Source organism: Talpa europaea (assembly GCF_964194135.1).
Source record: "Talpa europaea genome assembly, chromosome: 10".
Lineage (NCBI taxonomy): Eukaryota > Metazoa > Chordata > Mammalia > Eulipotyphla > Talpidae > Talpa > Talpa europaea.
In genome coordinates, this window is record NC_140077.1 from 10,399,601 (window position 1) to 10,422,042 (window position 22,442).

The following is a 22,442-nucleotide window of genomic DNA, read 5'->3' on the forward strand; positions in this document are numbered from 1 at the left end:
AAGCAAGGATTTGGTGGTAGAGAGAATCTTCTCCATGACACTCTGCCTTCCTCCAGAAGAGGAAGAACATATCTTTATAATGAAGCTTGTTACTGACTTTAAAAGTTTTTTAATTTCTAAATTCCAATTAAAATAATCAACTTTGTATTTCTGATGAAGAACACGTGGGAGTTTGTGAGAATGCTATTTTCTCACCATCTTGACTTGTTCCTTATAAAACCTGGCTGAGGTTGGTTAGGGCTCCGAGACCGCTCTCTTCCTGAATCATTGCCTGCAGCTTAGACGCAGCAGAAGCAAAGTCCTGCAGGAGATTAATGAAGACCTGTGCTACACCGCCTTCGAAGCATCTGTCCGCTCTCAAGTCATGCACTAGCTCTCATACTAATTAGAGCGGAACAAAATGGGTGCCTTTCCTTTTTGGTTAGAAAATTAAAAACCAAGAAACTGTTTCCCCCTTTTTTGATGTAACCTGACACCACTGTGCATATGAAGCATCTCCCGTATTGAAATGAAGGATAAAGGAAGGATAAAGAAAACACCAAGGTGCTAATTGAATTCATATCTCCTCCTCTTCCAGAAGCCAGAAAAACAGAACTAACAAAGCAGTTTCAGTTCTTACAATCCCAATAACACAAATAGACCCCTTCTCAAATTAAACTCCTTTTTTTCAAACACCTGAAACTGTTGCCAATCAGATTTGATGCTTAATATTGCTGTGCACAAAATGTTTCTATGGGGGCCCAGAAGGAAGCGAGAATATTATTTTAGCAAATCATTTGTTTATCACATAACCAATGATATAAAATCTGTGAGGGTTTAATTAAAAACTGCCAGAAGCACTCATATCGGGTCAAAACAAATGAACCGAGATGGATTTCTTCACTAAAGACAAGTATGACACATTTAGATCATTTCAAAGCTCTTGAATCTTTAGGAATATTTAAGTGCATTATTTTTAAACATTTTATTAGATAGTTGTAATACAAAACTGTAACTCTTAAATAGATCTTCAATAGCAGCCACCACTTGTCAAATATCTGTTCCATATGAGACACAATTCTCAACACTTTTCATAGGTTTATTTCTCACTGCAAGCCATTAGTATTCCATCTCGCTTATGGAGACACAAGCTGAGAGAGGTAATGTCATCCAAGGTCATTCATTCTATGGTAGTGTTGGTATTTGAACCAGGTCTAACCCAAAGCCTAATAAAAAGCACTTAAGATTATGAACTTGACAATTAGCACAACTTGGACCACATGCTATCATTTAAAATGTTTCACTGTTCTTGTTATTTTCTAAAAGGCCTATTACAGTGCTTATGTCTTCCTTTGCAGACATCTCTTGCATTCCCAACTATTTTTTAATGTACAATGTGCTTAGAAATTATCATACTGCAAAATTATTTGCTTTTTAAAATCTCATCCTGTCTATCTTGACTATTTCCTTCTACTTCTCAGTACCACCTGTCAAAAATCTGCTCCTCACAGACATTCTACCATTTTTATTTCATTCTGGTTGGGAGTAAATAATCAGGAGATGATGGGAAATGTGGGGTTTTTAAATAGATGAACAGATGAAGAAAATAGGGATGCTTAGGTAGATAAAGAATGTGCCAAAGTGGTTTCAGAGGTGGCATGGCAAGTCTTTAAAATGTCCTAGTTTTTCTAGTAGTTCTTAACAGTTATTCATAAAAATACCAATGCACTGTATTTATTCATTTACGTATTTAATTGTGAAAAGTAATCAATATCATGCTTCACCAATGCTACACTTATTAAGTCCCATGTCAAATCCTTGAAAGAGTCACTGATAAAATGAAGTCAATGAAATTTATTTCCATGGACATGAACACCATGGCAGAATTGGACTTTTTTACACCCCAAGACCTGGGGTGTAGGACAGAGGTGCAGGTGGGTGGGGAAGGCAAGAGGATTCACCAGAGACAAAGTGGGAAGCAGGACAGGCAGATCCACTGAAATACACTGCTGAGGGGAGCAGTGGGTGAGGCAGAATAGTCTGCTGTGTCATGTGGGTGGGAAACGAACTTGTGCTGCAGTAGGTGGCAATAGCTTGATAGCCCTGAGACTTACCCATTGTGCCACCAGGGAGGCTCTGAATTGGACGTTTATATATGTATATATTTGTTCACTTCTCAGTTTCTCTACTTCCCAGTGAGTAGCTTAAGGAAAGTTACTATGATTACTTATCTGAGCATCCCTTGTGCCTATTACACTGCCTAACACATAATTGACACTTGCTAAATTTTCTGTGAATGAATATAGGCATTGTCTAGAAATCCCTACTGAACACTGGGTTGGACCCCAAGAAATATTGGACTCCAGATCCAGCACAAGTTTTCTAAGTCCTTTTGAGCATCAGTGTTAAACAGCAAGGCTCCCTCACAAATGTGAAGCCTTAAGGTAGAGCAATTTTCCCAACCCTGGGCTGACCTGTTACCAGCTTCATCTTCTCCTTCAACATCCTAACAAGTGTCAATATCATGAATTATGACATTAACTGTCCAACTACTCTGAAGACATCCTAGAGGAGGGAGTGCTTGATCACTGAGTAGGTTGCAAAGTGAGAAGCAGGGGCTTCCCTGGTGGCGCAAGGGGTTAAGCATCAGCACTGCGAAGCAATCTGCGGCTACTGCAGCACGAGTTCAATCCCCGGCCAGGGAGATACCCGCATGGCGCAGCAGACCTCTCCTGTCTTGCCCGCTGCTCCCATCAGCAGTGTATTTCAGTCAGTCTGCCTGTTCTATTCCCCAATCTGTCTCTGGTTGAATCCTCTCACCCCCTGCACCTCTGGCCTGTAACCCAGTTCTTGAATGCATAAATAAATAAATCTTTTTTTAAAAAAAAAAGTGAGAAGCATGATGTCAAAACAGGGAAGATGGAGAAGTCAATTTAAAAGAGAGCTTGCAAAAGTACCTTCCACTGGCCAGTGAAGTAGAAGTTATCAGCCAGGCTTTGCCATATAATTTAGGAGATGAGAAAATGGATGTTGAGGGTGCACAGTTTTGTTAAAATCCTTTATTGTAAAGGAAAAGAAAAATAAGATGGTAGCCAGTGGGAAGACCAGAGTCAAGGAAGATTTTGCTTTGGCTTTTAAGTGCCTGATGTGACCTCGGGGAACAATGTCAATAGCAAAGGAAAGATCCAGGCCCTCACCCTCAGAATTCATATGTAGAGGAGACCATAATAATTTAAAAAGTGATCTAAAATCAGCCACAACATAACCTTCAAAGATTATAAGAATTCTAGAGGAGAAGCAAAGGTTTTAAAGAATGTGACTGTACAACTAAATGTGATTTTGACAGCTTTTTTCTTAGAGGTACATTTAAAATTGAGTTGTTTTTCTCTAAAAAGTCTTCATTCTAATTATACAAATATTGAATATTTTTCACGATAAAAATAGTAAAGAATTTGCTTTGAAGTCTTTAACCTTCAAACACCGTGATGTGAAATCCTTACTTGAGAAATGGTGAGGAATATTGAAATAAGTTCAGCTCAGCCTCATGAATGAGACACTGTGAGTGTTAATGGTGCAGTTCTCCGGACCTTTCAAAGGGCCAATGGAAGGGCTTTATTATTTCAAATATCACAGATCTGAGGGCTCCCTAAGGGAAGTAGTGATAAATATTGGTAAAATGTCTATAAAGTCAGCAAGGCAAAAATCAGCCAAAAGTTTGAGTTGGCCATTAAAATACTGCCTAACCTTTCATTTAATTGCCTTTTCACTGCAAACCAGAAATGAGATCTGAAGGCAAAATGTGCTGGTTACCTCTGACCGTGCTCTGAAATATCTGTTATAAGGGGATTTAAAGAACAATTGCTTTGCTCTCTCCTTGAGTGCAGCCAAGTAGGGAAAAATAGAACATTGGTCTGCTAGTGGATTGTGACTGTGTGTGCCTCACACACACAGTGTGACTGTATATGACTGTGTGACACAGGGGGGTGGAGACGAGCCCACAGGGGAGAAGCAATGTGATGAGCAGTCTGGAAGAATGACATTTTGTAGCTGAGTGATCCTGTTTAAGTTACCAGGGCTTCCTGAGCCTCAGTCTCTGCATCTGTAAAATGGGTATATGAACATCTAACTTTGAGTTCTAGAGTAAGGATTAAAAGACACAATTCAGTAATAGAAAGGGACATTGCTTATTTGCAGCTTGGGACATGATCATGCTCCTTATACTATGTTTTTAAAGGCCAGTTAATGATATTGAAAAGGTTCATGAGAGAATATATGAACTTATTTTTTAAAAAGACATATTTCATTCATAAAAGAAGTACTTATTGATTACTCTGTGTCAGGTCCTGTTCCAGGCTCTGGGAATACTGCAGTGAACAAAACAAGCTGACATTTTAGCATGGGAAAACAGACAACATAGCAAGTGAGTCAATTAAGTAGCATGGGAGGGGAGAGGGAGGAAGAAATGGAAGCCAGGCTGGTTCCATTGTTCTGACATGGTCTGGAAAGCTCTTCCATCCCACCAGCTCTTGTTACAATGTAACTATGATCCTTCTGCAATTAAGAGGTGGGTTCTTTTGGGTGGAGTTTGATGACTTCAACCAATAGACTCTGTGGCAGTGACGCAAAGGGAGTCCCAAGGCCAGGTCAGCAAGACCTTGGCGCTCCCACCATTCTGGGTCCAATTCTCACCTAGGAAGCCTTAGCCACCTGATAACAGCCCACTGCCCTGAGGCCAGCACGCTGCCAGACTGTTCAAGTTAGCCCAAGTGAAAAGGTCACTTGGAGAGGCCCCAAGGCCACACAAAATGAAACAGATGCAGCCACCCCAGCCATATGACCCTGAGTAGTTCCAGTTCTACCCACAATCTGACTGTGACCACAAAAAGATGCAGAAGCCAGTAACTCCCAGCTGAGTCCTTCCAGAATGCCTGACCCTCAGAGACCTTGAGAAATAAAATGATTGTTGATGTTTTAATCCACTATGTTTAACCTACTGTGTTTAGGGGGAGATTTATTCACAGCAATAATTAACTGTAGCATTGGGGAATAGAGCACAATTTTACACAGGGAAGAGAGATGATGTCACTGAGCTATTTGACCAATGAATTGGGGGGAGTGAGGGAGTAAACTAAGATATCTGGAGGGGGAGTGTCTGAGGGTATTCACGGAACAACAGGGGGCCTGAGTATCTGGGTCATCCGATGAGGTCAGACACCACATAGACTAGAGTCTCGCAGGCTGTTGTAAAGACCAGCTTTTACTCTGTGTCAAGAAGCTACCGGATAGTGTTGAACAGAATGATGACAGCTTATGATTTATGTTTTTATAGCAACACTATGGATGCTGCTCAGACTGTTACCTTGATTATTACTTTCATTACAGCATCTCTATAAAAAGCAGAAGTCAGTTCAGGGAGGTTAAGTCATTTATCCCAAGTCAGTAAGCTATTAATGGCAGAGATGGGATGCAAACCCACGTTATTCACTCAAGGCCTAAGAGAATGAATTTTGCAGAAACTGAACACACTTCTGTAACTTTCAGGCTGGTGGTTGCCATCACCTCTGTTCTTCTTGAGCCAACCCTTTTATAGAGGAGGTAAAGTGCAAACTTGGACTTGGGAGCCAGCCTGAGGTCAAATCCTGGCTTTACCATTCAGGGGTTTGTGACCTTAGGCGAGTTGCTTTAACCTCTTTGTACCTCAATTTCTCATCTATAAAATGAGGATCACTGCACCTGCCTGTGGTGAAGGCTGCAGAAAAGCATCTCCGGCTCTTAGCACAGGACCTGGAGTAGAGTAAGAGCTTCCTCACATCACAGGGATCCCAATTCTGCCTGCCTTAACTCTGTATTCAAAGTCACCATCCTACTAAGAATCAGCTGGTAATCTCTGGATCTCTACCAATGGTTTATGACTGGAGCTCATTCCAACCAATCTCCATGACACACAATATTTAAATATTTTGACATCATGCCTGCTAACATGTGATTAAACATGGAGCACAACTTCAGCCTGGAATCTGACAGGACAAGGGGACAACCATCCACTAGGCAAGTCCACAGAGCCACAGGGGACCAGTTTCCAAAAGTGATATACACAGATGGCAGTGGCTCCAGACCTTATCCCCTGAAAATTAGAAATGACGCAACATTTCCCTGAAAATTAGAAATGACCAACATTACAGACCAAGTAAGTCTGAAAACAGGGAGTTCTCAAGAAGTTAATGGATCACCAGCTGATGAGGGAAAGTGGGAATTCAAGCCATTAATTAGAAAAATAAAAGAGATTTGATTCTATTTTTACTCCAAGTTGAAAAGGCAGACCATTATGTCAAACAGAATGCTGTGAGTAACGAAATTATCTACATGCTTGGCTGTGAGGATGAAGTGTTCCAGGAATAATAGATGAGAAAACTGGAAGGTTCAAAAGAGATTTTTGCTGAGACCTGTAGTCCAGTGTGCTGAACCAAATCTCTGAATGGACTTCAAATAAAATCTTCTTTCTACAGAAGTGAAGCAATTACTCAAAATCAACAGCCAGCAAAAGAGCTACATTATAGCAATGAAATCGGTCAGCTGTTTCCATGCGGAACTGAAGTCAGAAAAATATCATTTCCTCTGCAACCGCTTGTCAACAACTATAAGCTGCGTGGAAAAAAAAAAAAAAAACAACTGATGCACACAGCCCAACATGACATGGACATGGCCTGGATGCCACAGCCACCCCTCTGTGGGCAAAGTAGACCAACCGGCAAAATGCAATTAGAGGAATCATTTGCATCCCTCCTGGGTACTTGATGGGCATGGCACTGCCTCGCTCTTCATGCCCCGGGTTAGCTGTGTTTTTGATGGCACTTACTGAAAATACAGTCGTGTGGATTTTCTGTGATAACGTAGGAGCTCTGTGTGTACACGACAGGCTCTCAGTAAGTCCTCGAAGAGCAGTGGCTGTTCAGATTATTGAATGGAAAGGGAACTTGAAGGAGGTGATTATAATCCCAAAGATGGTGGGAGATAAATATGATTTTCCTGTGCACAAGATCACAACTTGAAGGACAATGAGAGAAGGTGAAGAGTCCAAGCTGGGAATCAGAATCCTGTAATTGTCATCTGGCAATTTAGGTTCCATTTCTATGCCAGGTGTCCTCGTTTAAGTCATTGATGATCCGAGTCTCCCCATCTAAATAATGAACAAAGCTGTCCTTATCTTCAGGGATACTGGAGCCTGCAATGAGCTAATGTCTCCTGTGTGAGTGCATCAAAATAAAAGTACCCCCAAAAAGGGAACTGAAAACCAAGTGCAGGATTATTACTTACATTTCCTACCTTCTTGGATAAAAGTATACCTTTTCTACATATTATTCTAATTTGTCCCTCCTTTTATGGTTCTTTTCTCTTGAAAATGCACACATAAGACTGACTGTATAATTTAATTTTTGAATTCTCTTTTGATAGGAATGTATACGGAGCCCTTCAGGGCAAGACCCTAGATAACAGATGCGTTCATCCTTTCAACAAATGTCTCTCCGTTGCTTCCTATAGACAAGGTACTCTGTTACCTACAATAGAAGGCAGAAAGTTATTTAGAGTGCCATTTTTGCCTTCAAGGACTCTAAAACTCATTAAGGGGATATAAGGCATAAACACAAATCAAGCAAGCTCTGTAATACATGCCCAAATGATCTGTGAGACTAAGTTCATAGACTTCCAGAAAAGGCAAGCTCTTCTTGAAATCTGGGCTAGCTTGTAAACATCGCTGTAGAACTGGATATGGGAAGACAAGCTCAGGAGAAGGTAACAGTGTCCCCAAGGCTTGGGGGTGTGACATACTTGATTTCCACGGGTGACAACTGTAGTCCATTTTGGTTAAAAAGTGGGTTATCTGGAGTTGGCTAATAGCATATGAAGCTGGAAAGTCACTTCAAGTTTGATTGACGAGAGCATTACAGGTCAGATGAAGACTGGAGTGTTAAAACTGAATCTTTTCTTAAACCTTTTTAAAAATACTATGAAATGGAAACAGAGATGATTTGGCTAAAGTGCTTCCTCCCATCACATGCACACATGTGGGTGCCCCTAAGGATCTCTATTCAACTCCCTAGCACTCAACTAGGCAGTAGGCAATGAGCAGCCATTAAATGTTTGTAAGGATAGAAATGACAGCATTAGAAAAGAATATTCTGAATATACACCTGGCAGCACTGTTGAACTAATTGGCAAGGGACAGACAAGAGACAGGAAGACAAAACAAAACGTGCTGGCAGATGTTTGGCATATTGTAAGCACTCAGGAAATTTTTGCTGAGTGAAAGAATGGGTAAGTGATACAAGCAGAGACGGAAATATAGAACGATACTGTCAAGGAGCAATGATAGTCCTGGCTGACTGTTGATGGGAGGCAAGAGAGAGGTTGGGGTGAAAAGACCCAAGCTTTCAAGTCCAGGCCCTGGGAGAAGAGTGGTCAGCTTAAAAATAAATAAGAAAAGCTTACGAGGAACATAAACTGATGGCAGACTATGTTAAATATTTAACAGGTTAAATAGATTGGTGAGATATTCAATTGGAAATGTCTCAGGACATTTGGAAAGGAGAGACTGGGCTTAAGTGAAGGAGCCCAGTGATTGACGTCAATGTAACAGTTTAATAAAGACTGGTGGATGAGAGGGAGTCAAGAGGTGAAGCAGATTCTGGGAACCAATGAGATTTAGGGGATGGGAGAAGAAGGAGAGGCTAGCAAGATAATGGGATGGTTGGACAGGGAAGGGATAAGCAGGATCATGTCACATCGTGAGAATCAAAGGAGAGAATGACCAACACAGTCAAATGCCCTATGAGCATAAGAAGGAAAGAACTAAGCAAAGGTGACTGTTCTGGGAACTTGTCAGCCTGAAGAGAGAGGTTTCCACAGGTTAAAAAAAAGAGGCCTGCTGGTTCTGCATTCAGGAAGAAACGGATGGGGTGGGGAGAGTGGGAATAATGACAAAGGCCAGGCCTCAGGAGTTCCTGCAATGAATAAATGAGGGAATCAGACAATGACTAGATAGCAAGAAACTTTTTTCGACCTTTAAAACCTGGGAGAATCCTGAGCATGTTTGCGGGCAAATAGGTAAAGGGAAGAGATGCAAAGGAAGAAAAACTGATGGTAAAAAAAATTATAGCTACGTCACATTTTCTCGGTGACCAAAACCGTCCTTTTCCAAATTAATGAAAACCAAATGACTGAGATCTGAGCATGAAGTCTTGACATTAGAAAGTTCTTTCAGAGAAGTCTGCAGCTTAAATTCTATGAATTGAAGGCTTTAGGCTTTAACCTGGAAAAATGCTCTGTGTATCCTATTAGTCATCCGGCAGGAGCCTAAGAGGCAGTTCTTTCAGCTGGCACAGGAAACAGAGGTGTTTACTACCTGGAAACACTGTTAGGAGTCGTCTTAACCATCTTAACACTGGGCTGCTTGTACACTGCTAGAAAATATTGAGCTATAATGCTTCGAGAAAAAGCATGAGCAAGCCCTGAGGTTCTGTATGAAGCAGATTCAAACTCAGTCCCAGCCCAGAGGAATCTAAGGAGACAGGAAATGTCATGTGGTATCCTGGATGGGCTCTGGAACAGAAAAAGGACATTAAGGAGTAAGGAAATTTCAATAAAAGACAGACTTTGGTATAAATGCTTGTGTGAGATATTAATAATCAGAGACACTGGGTGTGGGGTATATGGGATATCACGTTACTGTTTTCTAGTTTTTCCTATACATGTAAACTTTAAAAAAAAAAATCTACTGGGGGGCAAGAAAAACCAGCAAACTCAGTCTAAACTCAGGGCCTAACCATTTTTTTTAGGCTGTGTTCTCCTTGACACTGTATTTCTCTGCCTTAGGAATTTTCTTATTAAAGCGAGATCTGGTCACACATTCTGTTTGGGCTATTGGAAAACACATAGTCAGGTGGGAGATGTGCTTGGGGCAAAGTTGAGAGCTACTGCAGATATTATTCACGAGAGAGGCTAGAGGGATGTGGGCCCTGGAGTTCGTGCTAAGGTTCAAATCCTGCCCCACCACATGTCAGCTGGTTAACCTAAGCAAAACATATTATTTAGCTAGGCTAAGCCAAGATCATTTTGTTATGCTAAAAATTTCCAATATAAACTGCATCTGTTGGCTCCATAAACAATTTTAAAGTCTACAAGCAGAGATACTCTATTAACTTTGCTTGGTATTAAGAATGTCACAATGAACTCAAGTCAACTCTGACAGACTATGCAAATAATGGCCAGTTTCCTTCATAATACTTTTTTTTTTTTTTTTAAATAGGACTGGCTCCTGCAATAAGTGGGAAGACCGAGCTCACCATTTGATGAGCTAAGCCCCATATTATTGCTCCTTCAGGAAGTCAAGGTAAAACTGGTTAAAAAACAAAGTCATTTTTAAAATAAAATGCTTTGAAAATATGGAATTGTCCTAGCGTTTTGCATCTTTATTTAATTAGTGACATGGTTGTTTCCAGCAGACAGTTTTTAAAAATTTTTTTCAGTGAATTTAGCATAACACAGAGACTTTTATTTATCACCAAGTTATTTAATATAAGATATGTAGTAGGAATAAGCTTATTTCTCTCTCAGTGAGCAGTCAATTATCTCAATATCAATTATTGCCTGATCAATTTTCCCCCACCGGTTCATGAGGTTACCTTTATTATATATTAAATTACTTCATGCATTTGAGTCTATTCCTCGACTTGATGTCTGCTTCATTGATCTGTTGGTTCATTCTTGCACCGGTTCTGATTTAGTTAGTGTTGCTTCATAATACATTTTAATATTTTGCAGTTTCCATTACAGAAATCCAATTTAACATTTCCTGGGATTGGGATCCTTTGCTGTATAACGCCGGGGAAGATTTAGAATGGAGATAGATCAGGAGTGCATTTGAAATCTCTTACAGCACCAAGTTTCTTTATATAGGGTACCTCCTTTTCTTTCTCACCTGCAGCTGTGATTCTTGAGTGCTGACGGTCTTGCAGTAGGAGATGGTGACAGCCCAGCATTTGGATCCATCCTGCAGAGTACACAGCATTCGCGTAGGTCTGTGAAGGTCGTCAAACTCCATGCCAATAAATGGATGTGGAAAGAGCACCCCTAGGGGGCCAGAAGAGCTGACCTAGACTTCCTCATGCTCGAAGTTCAGAGGCATCCTCCTAGAGGCAGTCCCCCCTCTTTTGAATTCCTACAGTCAGGTGCCTCTAAATTCAGTATGGACCCAGTGCTGCCAGGCAAGACTCTTCCATTCTTCATGGTCAAGGACTATGTCTGTTTTACCTCAGCACCTTTCAGAGCCAAAGTCCAATGATCCTAATCCTTCTGTGCTTAGATCCAAAGGGGCCTCATGTTTGGTTGGTAATTGTCTTGTTGCAATTTACCTGGGCATTGTTTCAGTGTGTTCTGGAAATTTTATGAAGGATTAAGGCAGTTAACAGTTTGTTACTGGCATGCAGTCAAAAGATAAGACATTGGAAAAAGAATCTGTTTGAAGCTCTTATTAAGGAGCCAATTAGACCTACAAGTTAATAAAAGACCTGAAGTTTGATGACAACAAGTGAGGATTAGTCAATAAAAAATTAGACATATGCTTTGAACTCTAAGGTAGAGAAAAGAATAATTTGAAAGAAAAGCAATACTAGCTATACTGAATATATTTGTTGCAAGAATGGGAGGAACCAGAAAATGTTCCAAAGATTCTCAGTTATCGAAAATTTTACTTAAGTACACTCCTTCCAAAATGAATGCGATAGAAATGAAGGCTTCAGAAACAAAATATATATAATTGGAGAAAACATAATTAAATACTTCACTAAAGAATTTCTGTCACACATGGCTAGAAAAATCTCCCTACGTTGGCTTTTGAAGCATTTCTATAGTGAATGATTTAGGAGTTATGCTGGAAATAGTGCGATATGTGCAGTTGTTGACAAAATTTTTTAAAAAGAAAACAATCTATTTACCAGATTCATGTAGGAAGAGATAAACAAAAGCCAACCCTTTAGTTACATCTGTACAAGAGTTCATATCTGCACTGTCTACTGATTTTTACAGGCATAAGAGCCACAGACGCAGGTTCCAGACTCTCATATCAGAATTGAGTGGGCAACACTCATTGACACATCCCAGCCTCTAGCTGTCCCACCTGAGAAAGGGGGGTAATTGAGGTCACTGGCAGTTTTTTCTACCCAGTTGATTGGGCCGCAGAAGATGGGGCTCCTGCTCAGAAGCTCAAGAGGTTCTGGGATTTCCTGTTGAAGCAAGAAGCTTGATGCTGAGCATGCAGTGGTCCAGAAGCATCAGAGCCACTTGACTTCCACACAATTGTCCCTCCAGAGAGAATGGACAGGTGTCCAGGCTTGTAACTCTTGGTTCTTTGGGTTCTGGGTGATTGCAATGAATCATTTTCTGTTTGAACCAAAGAAATACGACTGCCAGAGGAAGAAAGACAGTTGAGCTGAAGTCAGCAGTATTTATAGACTAAGGCAAGAAATGAAGCAGGAAATAGCTGCTGGAGCAGCAGCCCCTGAGTATGTGAGCAAATACTACCTGGTTATTGGCACATTGTAAATCACTGTATTGAATCTCCCACCGTAATTCTGACTAGTTTCATTCAGCACCAAAATTCCAGCACCCTGTTCCTGGGTAAGATCAGATGACATAATGCCCCTATGATGCTTAATACTGAACTCGGGGGAGGGGATTATAAGCACCCAAAGAAGAGATAACAAATCATGGACTATTCTGCAGACATTAAAATCAATAGACTAGGTATACACATAGCAGCAAGGATACACCTTAAGATCCTAGTCGAGTGAGAAAAAGAAGAGAAGATATGTACACAGCCCCATTATGTGGGCTGGTAATCCAGGTTTACACAATAGAGAAGAAGGCATACAAATATCACACACATTCAACCTATTAGAACAATTACCTAAGGGGGTAGGACGAGCGGAGGGGTCAGGGAGAGAACAGAATGGGGAATAAATACTTGAAACAGGAGCAGGGACTGGAAGACACGACAATGAAAATGTGCCGTGAACTGAGCAGTATAATTAACTCAACTCCCCACAACTGAGTTTAAAAATAAAAAGATAATGATAGTTATTATTAATCCTGCTAGACCTTTATGTCCTCTCCACTGCAGAATGTCAGGATAGCCTTCCGATGGCACGCGGCTTACACCAGCTCAGGCAGGGAGGCTTTTTCCTCCAGCTTTCTGGGTGATTTAACACATCAGGGAATGAGTATATAAAAAGGCCCTGTGCTTTCCTGTGTAGCCATTCTGGACTTCAGAGCTAAATTGCAAAGTTGGTTCTACACATGTGATTCCATCTATGAAATTAGGGCGAGGTGGGAAACTGACACAGGAAAAAAAAAAAAAACCCATGATTTATCCTATTGTGATGCTCTCTTCCAAACAGAGGGTCAGCTGCCTCTTTTTCTCCGTTCCTTTAAGGCAAGATCAGCTTGGCTATTATCACATCCCTTCAAAAGCACACGCTGGTCCCAGGCTGCAGGGGCTGGTGCCTCCTCCACCTGCACAGCCAGACAGGCGGAACTGGGGCATCTTGACGGCACCAATTCTCACACTTAGCTGGGTCAGTGCTGGCACGGCAGAAAAGAATCGATAGAAAAATGTTTGGATTTTAAAGGCAACAGAAAGGAGTTGGAAAACAACGACTGGCCAAGCCTGAGAGATTTGATGGAGGCTGGGGCAGAACTGTATTTTTCTGCTGACAGCTGAAAATGAGCCTGGCTGCAGTGCAGCTGTTTTCCTTCCTTCTTCAAGGTTACCTGCAAGTGTAATGATCATTTCTCTTGGGAAAGCCAGAGGATGGATTTGGGGCATTAGGTTTGTTGTTCTATTATCCATTTTAGGACTAAAAATATGTTCCTTCACCAAGTTTTCTGCTTGTGACAGAAGTTATTCTTGCCCCTACTGCATATGCACTGGAATTAGGTAAACCACCATCTTAGACACCACCGAGAAGGGAGCCCAGCCTGCCAGGTCCAGCAGTGCTGGCCGCCTCTTCTTGGAGGAGGCACCTGACGTCCTGACATTGCAGTGTCAATGTCCTGTCCCCATTCTCCTCTCTCTCTCTCTCTCTCTCTCCCCCCACATGGATCTCTTCCTCCATCTCTTCAGTGGCTCATTTTGTTCTGCTTTCACTGCTATGGGTCAAGCTAGAGAGAGCCCTGTGTGTGCTACTGGTCTGCGTACAGACATTTCAGAACTTGAGAGAGGGCATCACATCTGAAAACAAAACAAAATGTTATAAATAACATTAAGGAAAGGGACAAACCCTCTGTGCTCCCCACAGGGGATGTGTTTCCAAGCATCTGAAACACCTGACTCCATCACAGGTCACAGGTACTGCTAAGGATTTAATCAGTGTAAACAACTTCAAATTCTCTAGTCCCCAAACCCACTCACCCTTGCTTGCTTCCTTCCTTTCGCCCTTCCTTCCTTCCAACTGCTGCAGGGCAACCCCAATATGAAATGAGTTGGCCTGATGGTGGGTCCCCACCTGCTTAAAAGGGACTTATAATGAGACTCAATTGCAGGCTCACCCACAAAGGTTAATAAAGGGCTTATAAAGGTTAATAAAGGGTTATAAAAGGTAAAAAGGTTACACAAAGGGGACATGAAGAAAGGAATAACTCAAGGAGAAAGAGAGGGAGATAAATTCGTGAATGCGTCCTACCAGTTCCGCTGAGCTGGAACCCCAACAGCACCCTGGAAGCCGGCCAGAAACCAACCCCCCCTGTCTTGCTATACACCAGACCTGGCTGCCTACCTCCACCCTCAGTTCCCAGCATCCTCCATTTGGTGGGGATATTCTGGGATTTGTAGTCCTTGGTGTCTTGGGTCTCTTTGGTTTGGGGGGGGGGGAGTCCATAAAACCTCTCTGGAGTTTGTTCAGGACATCCTCTCCCCATAACACTCCCTCCCTCCTGCCCTCCGCCCCTTACTTCCTCCCTCCCTCTCTCACTTGGTGGAAACCCAGCGGCATCCATGACAGGATGCACAGAAGACTCAAGGGCCAGACCTTGGTGCCCGACATCGGTCATGGGAGCAACAAGAAAACAAAGCACCTACTGCCCAGTGGCTTCTGGAAGCTCTTGGTGCTTGGAGTGCTGCGGAATGCAGCCAATCTTACTGAGATGGCTCACGATGTCTCCTCCAAGCACAGCGCAAGCGGCCATCAGAGGCACCGATCCCAATGCCAGGCTGAGTAGGGAGGAGAAAGAACAGCCAGTTTGGGTATATGTGTGTTTTGTTAATAAAATCATAAAACCGCCGCTGGCATTTCCCCCTTAAAAAAAAAAAAGACTTGCAAGTAAGTCTGAAAGCACAAAATACATAGACAAAAACAGGTGATAAGCTCCCCAACATCAGTGTGAAAGAAAATCAAGTGTTGGACAAAGGAAAAAAAAATAAAAAAACAAGGGCCAGCAGAGGCAGCAGTCAGCAAAACAGAGATCTGCCATCAAGGAAGGCCCTGCCTTAGTGAGGTAGATCAGCAAGAATCCCCTGGAAGCCTGGAGTCTTCCCATGCAGTGACCTGACTCCCACCAAACTATCATTTCCTATGGTACGTTTTTGATCTAAGTCCTTACCTTTCTCACACACAACTTGCATCTATCAGAGATAACGATCTCCTGAGTTTAAGGTACACATATCGATGTCTGGAATTAACAAATGCCCGCAAAACAATGAATTCTGTTTCTGCAATGGGTTTGCCTCTCACGTTGCCTGTCTCCACGCTATGTAACTCAAACCCTTTTGGGGGGCGCTGGGGTGGCAAAGAAGCAGATGGCTGGGACTTCCTTCCCTGCAGCCTCTTCCTTCTGGTTTAATTCTCAATTTTTTACTTCTGAGAACAAATCTCCTTTTTCACTCACTCAGTGGTGACTATTATTTATTAGTCATCATCAGCCTTAGAGATATGCCTTAGGACTGGACTCCAACGGCAAGGAAACAAAAGCAAAAATAAACACACGGGACGACATCAAACTAAAAAGCTTCTGCACAGTGAAAGAAACTTTTGTCAAAACAAAAAAGCATCCTATTGGATGGGAGAAGATATTTGCAAATCATAAATTCAACAAGAGGTTATTATCCAAAGTATACAAAGAAATTATAAAACCCAACAACAAAAAACAATCTAATTAAAAAATGGATCCAAGGATCTGAATGACACTTCTCCAAAGACACACAGATGGTAAACAAGACTATGAAAAGATATTCATTGTATCTTATTATAATAGAAATGCAGATGAAAACCATGAGGTACCATCTCATACCTGTGAGAATGACTGAACAAAAAGACAAGAAACAATGAGAGTTAAGAGGGTGTGGAGAGTAGGGGTGCCTCATACACTGTTGGTGGGAATGTAAACTGGTACAGCCACTATGGAAAATAGTTATTAGAGATTCCTTTAAAAGTTAAAACTAGTGGGCCTCCCTGGTGGCGCAAGGGGTTAAGCACAGCACTGTGAAGCTATCCGCAGCCTCTGCAGCACAAGTTCTATCCCCGACCAGCCAGGGAGCTACCCACATGGTGCAGCCGACCTCCCCTGTCTTGCCCACTGCTCCCCTCAGCTGTGTATTTCAGTCATTCTGCCTGTTCTGTTCCCCACTCTAGCTCTGGTGAATCCTTTCACCTCCCACCCCATATACACCTCTGGCCTGTACCCCAGTTCTTGCATGCATAAATAAATAAAAATCTTTTTTTTTTTTAAAGTTACAGCTAGAAATTCCATATCATCCAGTTATCCCTTCTCTGGGTATTTACCCAAAGAACATGAAAATATTAATTCAAAGAGGTTTCTGCACCCCCATGTTCAATGATGTATTACTCACAGCCACTAAATGTGGGGGGTGAGCAGGAAGACAGCCTTCGAGCCAGGTCCCAAAACACAATGCATGTGACAAGGGCGAGGAAAGACAAAACATCAAAGGTTTTTAAGGACAAAACCAGGGAATGTTCTGGGGACCAAAGACAGTGTGTTTTGCTGCCTACCATTGAATAAGTGGGGAGAAAGACTTCATGAGAGAGATTTTAGGGGAGCCTCATTACAAAGCAATTGGAATGTTGTTGATCAACCATCAGAGACCCTTACAGCAAATAAAACCTCCCAGTCCCCTAAATTCCCATGGTACAGCATAGATTTAGACCTCTAAAAATATTAAAAAATATTTCCATTTTTGTTTTTCACAAATGGAAAATTATACAGTAATATTATAAATATCCTTGCACCTTTAATGTAAGTGCCTTTTTAATGGCACCTGCCTACAGAATGCATTAGTAGTAGTAGTAGTAGTAGTAGCAGTAGTAGTAATTCTGTGTTCTGCAATATAAGAAGTATCTTAAGGAGAGGGTCTTACTCTCCTCTTTGTATCTCTGTTGCACCTTGCACGCTGCCTTACATACATTCGATCCCCTAATGTTTGCTGAATTGAATTGTGTTCTTGAAAGACCTCAAAAGACCTTCAGGAAAAAGGAAAGTATGGCAAGCCCCATATATTATTCACCAATTTGAGAAACTGCAGCTATTTTTAAGGTATATTAATTCAAAAGGAATTACTGTAAGTGAAAATAGGACAGTTGCTGCATCTGGTGGTATATTACAATGAAAACTTAATTCACTTGGCTGACATCCTTGGCTAATATTTCTGATTTTGGTATCTAAGCCACAAGCCACCCAAATCCCAGCTTTCCCTGCAGGCTATCAATTTCTGTGTCCTCCTACAAAAGCTAACTTAATTTGATTTATTAAGATAGATGGTTAGCTAGAAACAAAAATTTACCATTGGCTGCAGCAGCTTTATGATTAGATAACATTCACACCCATGTCAAGTTCCAGTGACTTTGTCTTCTGCCCTAATGTGCCTTCTACCTGCTACAAGTCCAAGAATGTTGTACTGCCTGATTTATTAGAATTTCTACAGCAGGGCTCCTTAACAGAGAGTGACAGCAACAACTTACCGGAATTCCAAGAGGGGTTTGCTGGCTTCCTAGTTAGGCTGACAGTGGCATCTGGCTTGTCCCAGATGGTCCCAGTTTATACCTGTTGTAGATCAATTAATGTCTCTTCATTCCTTTTCAGCCCTTAGCATTAGCATTCCAACTTCTCTCACAAACACCTGGGTTCACATGATAAATCTTATGGTGACCCCACTAGTCCCCCCACCTAAACTTTTGATATCACAGAATTGTCTTTTGTGGATGGGTCTTCCACCCTTTTGTTTGTGCACTGTCCTGTCAAGTGGTTCAAACTAGACTCTGCTTTGTTATAGAAAGCAGCACTGAACGTCACAAGCAAATCTCCACGTTTGGCATGCTTTCTGAACATAACACAAACCAAAATAAATCCACTCACCAGATGTTACCAAAACAAATTGTGCTGACATGATACAACCGCCTCTCCACAGGGAAGGAGTCAACCATCAAAGAACAATAGAAACTGAAATGTATATGACACAGAAAAAATGTTCAACATGTAAAATCCAGGACTGTGTTGACTGAATTTAAGTCAAAACTGGCTTACGCTTCAAAGACAACAAAAATCCAGGATTGTTTTTTGTTATAGAAAGGATCTCTCCCTGTCTCATTACTTCATCTGTATCAGCTCCAAAATAAAACAACAATGTTAGAATAATGTATAGTTATAACTATATTTTCAGTCCAGCAATTTCGGCTCAATTTTCAGCAGTAACATTTCATTAGACTCAAACATTTCCTCGATGGTTTAAAAACACAATGAAAATCTGGCACTTTGGGAGCTTATGTGAATACAGTTTTAACTTCTTATTTTCAAAGAAAAATGAGATTTAACATAAAAAAGCTAAAGCAATGTCCCCACAGGTTCTTCAAAAAAAAAAATAAAAAGGAAACTCAACCTGCTGTACACATTAAATAATTCAAATCAATGATCCTTTTAAGCCCTTAGCAATGCAGGAGCCAATGCGGGAAAGCAATCTAATACTTCATGCATTTAGGGGATTGCATTAGAAAGACTTTTAGCCTGCTTCTGCTTTTATAGATGCAAATGTATGCAGAGCAGACAGATTGAGATCTGTACAATTTAGCAATGATCAAAACTTGTAATTTTTGAAAATGGGACAGCTGTCCAGACCACTTGTATTAAGATGCTTCTTATTGAAGAAGAAACCAAACAAACGATCCAATTTCACCCCCTCCTTAAAAAGGAAACAACAGCATTACCACAAATTAGAATAAGTTATATAGCATCTTATTTCTTTCCTACATTCTTAAAGTTGAGAGGCAGGTTAGAGTAGTAGAATCAATATTTCCAGCAGATATCACTGCATTGCTCATCTTCCTGTTCCTCAAACACAGAAATGGGACCAACAGTAGGCTCGTGGTAAATCTGGAGATCCGCTAGATCTCCTGCTGTGGCTATGCTCTCCTTCAACCACAGACAGAAAAGATCAAAGTCAACTAAATGAATACCATCTCCCTTTATTCATTCGCTTCCACTTGTCGAGTACTCAGTACCTTCCCATGCTTAGAAAATTTTGGCTCCCAACATTTAGTCTGATGATGTTGAGTGCCAGGAATGTGTCAGACACTGGGAAATAAAGATAAAAACACAGTATTTGCTCTCCAAGAGCCCGCCGGCCTTTGGAGCAGACAGACAAGTAAATGAATGGTGCGGGTAAGTAGAGTAAGGAACATATGTATGAGATGCTACGGCAAGTGGGGTGAGGATAAACTAATTCTGGCCAGGCCATCAGAAAAGAAAAAGAAAAAGAATTCATTACTGTAACCCTTAAATAGAGTCTTGAAAAATCACTGGGGCAGGGGGACAATGGGGAAAAGCCACCTTCTGTGCAGAAGTTAAATACATACAAAGGCAAATAGGAAGCACGGGGTTGTAGGCATTCAATCAGATCTTCATTGAAGAATGTCTCTGTGATAATGATGGGAAGCACCAGGATGACTCAAAAATAAGATATGGTGGGCCTCCCCGGTGGTGCAGCGGTTGAGCACTGGGTTGCGAAGCTGCCCGCAGCCTCTTGGGTGCTGGTTCGATCCCTGGCCGCCGGGTGAGGGTCCCACATGGCCCGCAGACATCTCCTGCCACCCGCTGCTTCCCTCAGCAGTGTATTTCGTCAGTCTGCCTGTTCTGTTCCCCGCCCCGGCTCTGGTGAATTCTCTCACCCTCCCGCTTCTGACTGTACCCAGTGCTTGTATAAATAAATAAATAAATAAATAAATAAATCTTAAAAAAAAAATAAGATATGGTCCTTGTAGTAGCTCATTCTGTAGGTGCTACGAATTTAAACAGAGGAATGACACAATTAGCTGTGCCTCACCATGCTTTCTCTGGAGGCAAGGTGACTTAGGGAAGAGATGGGAGGAGAGGAAGCCAGTCAGGGCCTTTGTAAGAGCCCAAGTAAGAAGTGATACAGGTCTGACCTAAGACACTGACCCCAGGCCTGGAGAAATCACGTCTGTTCATGAGAAAGACTCCACCAAACGTTTCCACCATTCACCCTCAGCTTCCTTTTCAGACAGTTCCAAAGGTGACCATGCTCCATTGCTCTGAGCTACCATGAGCTTCATATCAGCAGCCATTTGCTGGCCTAGTAATGCAATATAGAGAAATTCAGACATGGCAGATCCTCAGATACTAGGTCTGTGTTCACGTTCGATTACCATCAGCGAAATTCAGATAAAATATTCCTATTTCTCTTACAAACTGAAGAGTAGACTTAGGCATAATATGTTCCAAATGCTCCCTAAATTTCCTGTCGTAAATGTTCATCTACAAGAAGGTGAGGTGAGAGCCGCATAGAGGGGTTAAAGAAGATGGTTTTAAGATTATTTTTTAAAACTTCAATTTTGTGGTGTTTGCTGGGCTTTGAAATCCTTCACTGGGACCATCTTCATTCGAGAGGATGGGACTGGTGGTCCCTGAGGCACCTAGGCCTTGGCTGGATGACAGCCATTTTCCAGGAAGGCGGGAGAGAACTGGAGAGGGGGGTCATTACCCTGCTCTCTGCCCTTTCACCTTGGAATTCCTATCCTGAAGCCACCACGAGGCTCCTACAGTTCTAAGAATTTTCTTGGGTTCCTCCGTATGGGTTTGGAAAGACCCCTCTGGCCCAGCTACAAGACAAGAACCGGACGGTGAACAGACGCGCTAATCCCGCTGCCCTGGCCCTGATCGACCACAAGTCTGCCTGGGTGCCCAGAAGGCTCTTCCATTCAGGGAGGCCAGGAGTGTTCAGGAAAAATGGTATCTAAATTTTTTTATGATGAGTTTCAAGCATAACATAATAAAAGTAAAAAGTAAATGCTCTCACATGCACCTACCTTAAGTTACAACATTTTTGACTTTGCCACGCTTACTTCATCTCTCCTGTTCTCCCTCGCTGCGATGTTTATAAGCAAATATCTTAGGTTGTTCTACTCCTATATTTCACAGTAACGCTACAAACTGACATTTTCTTATGTAACCACAGTACCATTCTCACACCTGATCAAATTAATCATCATCTCTGATCATGTAATACCTAGACCCCAGGGAAATGTTAAAAGTCATAAAGTTTGAGATTTCTGTTGCTTCTCCACAGGAAGGTTCTGCCATCCATAGCCTTAATAGGTTATCAGGAAAGTTGTTTTTTTAATAGTCGGCTTAATTTTTCTGCCTATACCTACTTATCACACCCCCATGTAGCATGCTAAATAATGCATCTGCCTTTTGACTGTTTACACATTTCAGAAATCTATTTACATTCAACTTAGTCTTTGTTTAGCTGAGCTATACATTTTTAATCTTCCCTTATTAATCAATACCACCAGCCCATAATCATTTTGGAGCTTTTCTTTGAACCTCATCCAGTTGGTTTTTCTACGCCCATAATGAGTAACCCAGAACCAGATGCAGAGTTCCAAGAGGAGTCTCACCCAGACCAGCCCACTCCCCACTCCTCTGTGAAAGCTCAGTCCCAAACCACAAGAGCCTTATTTTCTGTCATATTATAACAGAAACAAATGTCTTGTTTTCTGCTTTTATTCCCAGTTATTTTTTGGCATGAGCGTGTGTGTTGCATTCCTTCTACTAAACATCTGTGCTTCAGATCGCTTTTCTCCAGATGTAACATAAACAGCATTTTGGAATCAGAGTACAGAGACTCAGCTCTGCCACTCTTGCTGTGTGACTCTTGGCAAGTCACCTAATGCTCAGCAACACTTCAAGTTCTTCATCTAAATAACAGACACACAGATTCTTCCAATTTCACAGGAGCTTTGGAGGGTGAAAGTATGTAAATGAAAGGAGTTTACTAACTTTAATGGTGTGTATGTCAAAGTATGTATATATGTACATTTATACTTAGTACACTTGACATACTAAAGGTAAACATGTATATTCCCTAAAGACTTTTTCTGTTTGCA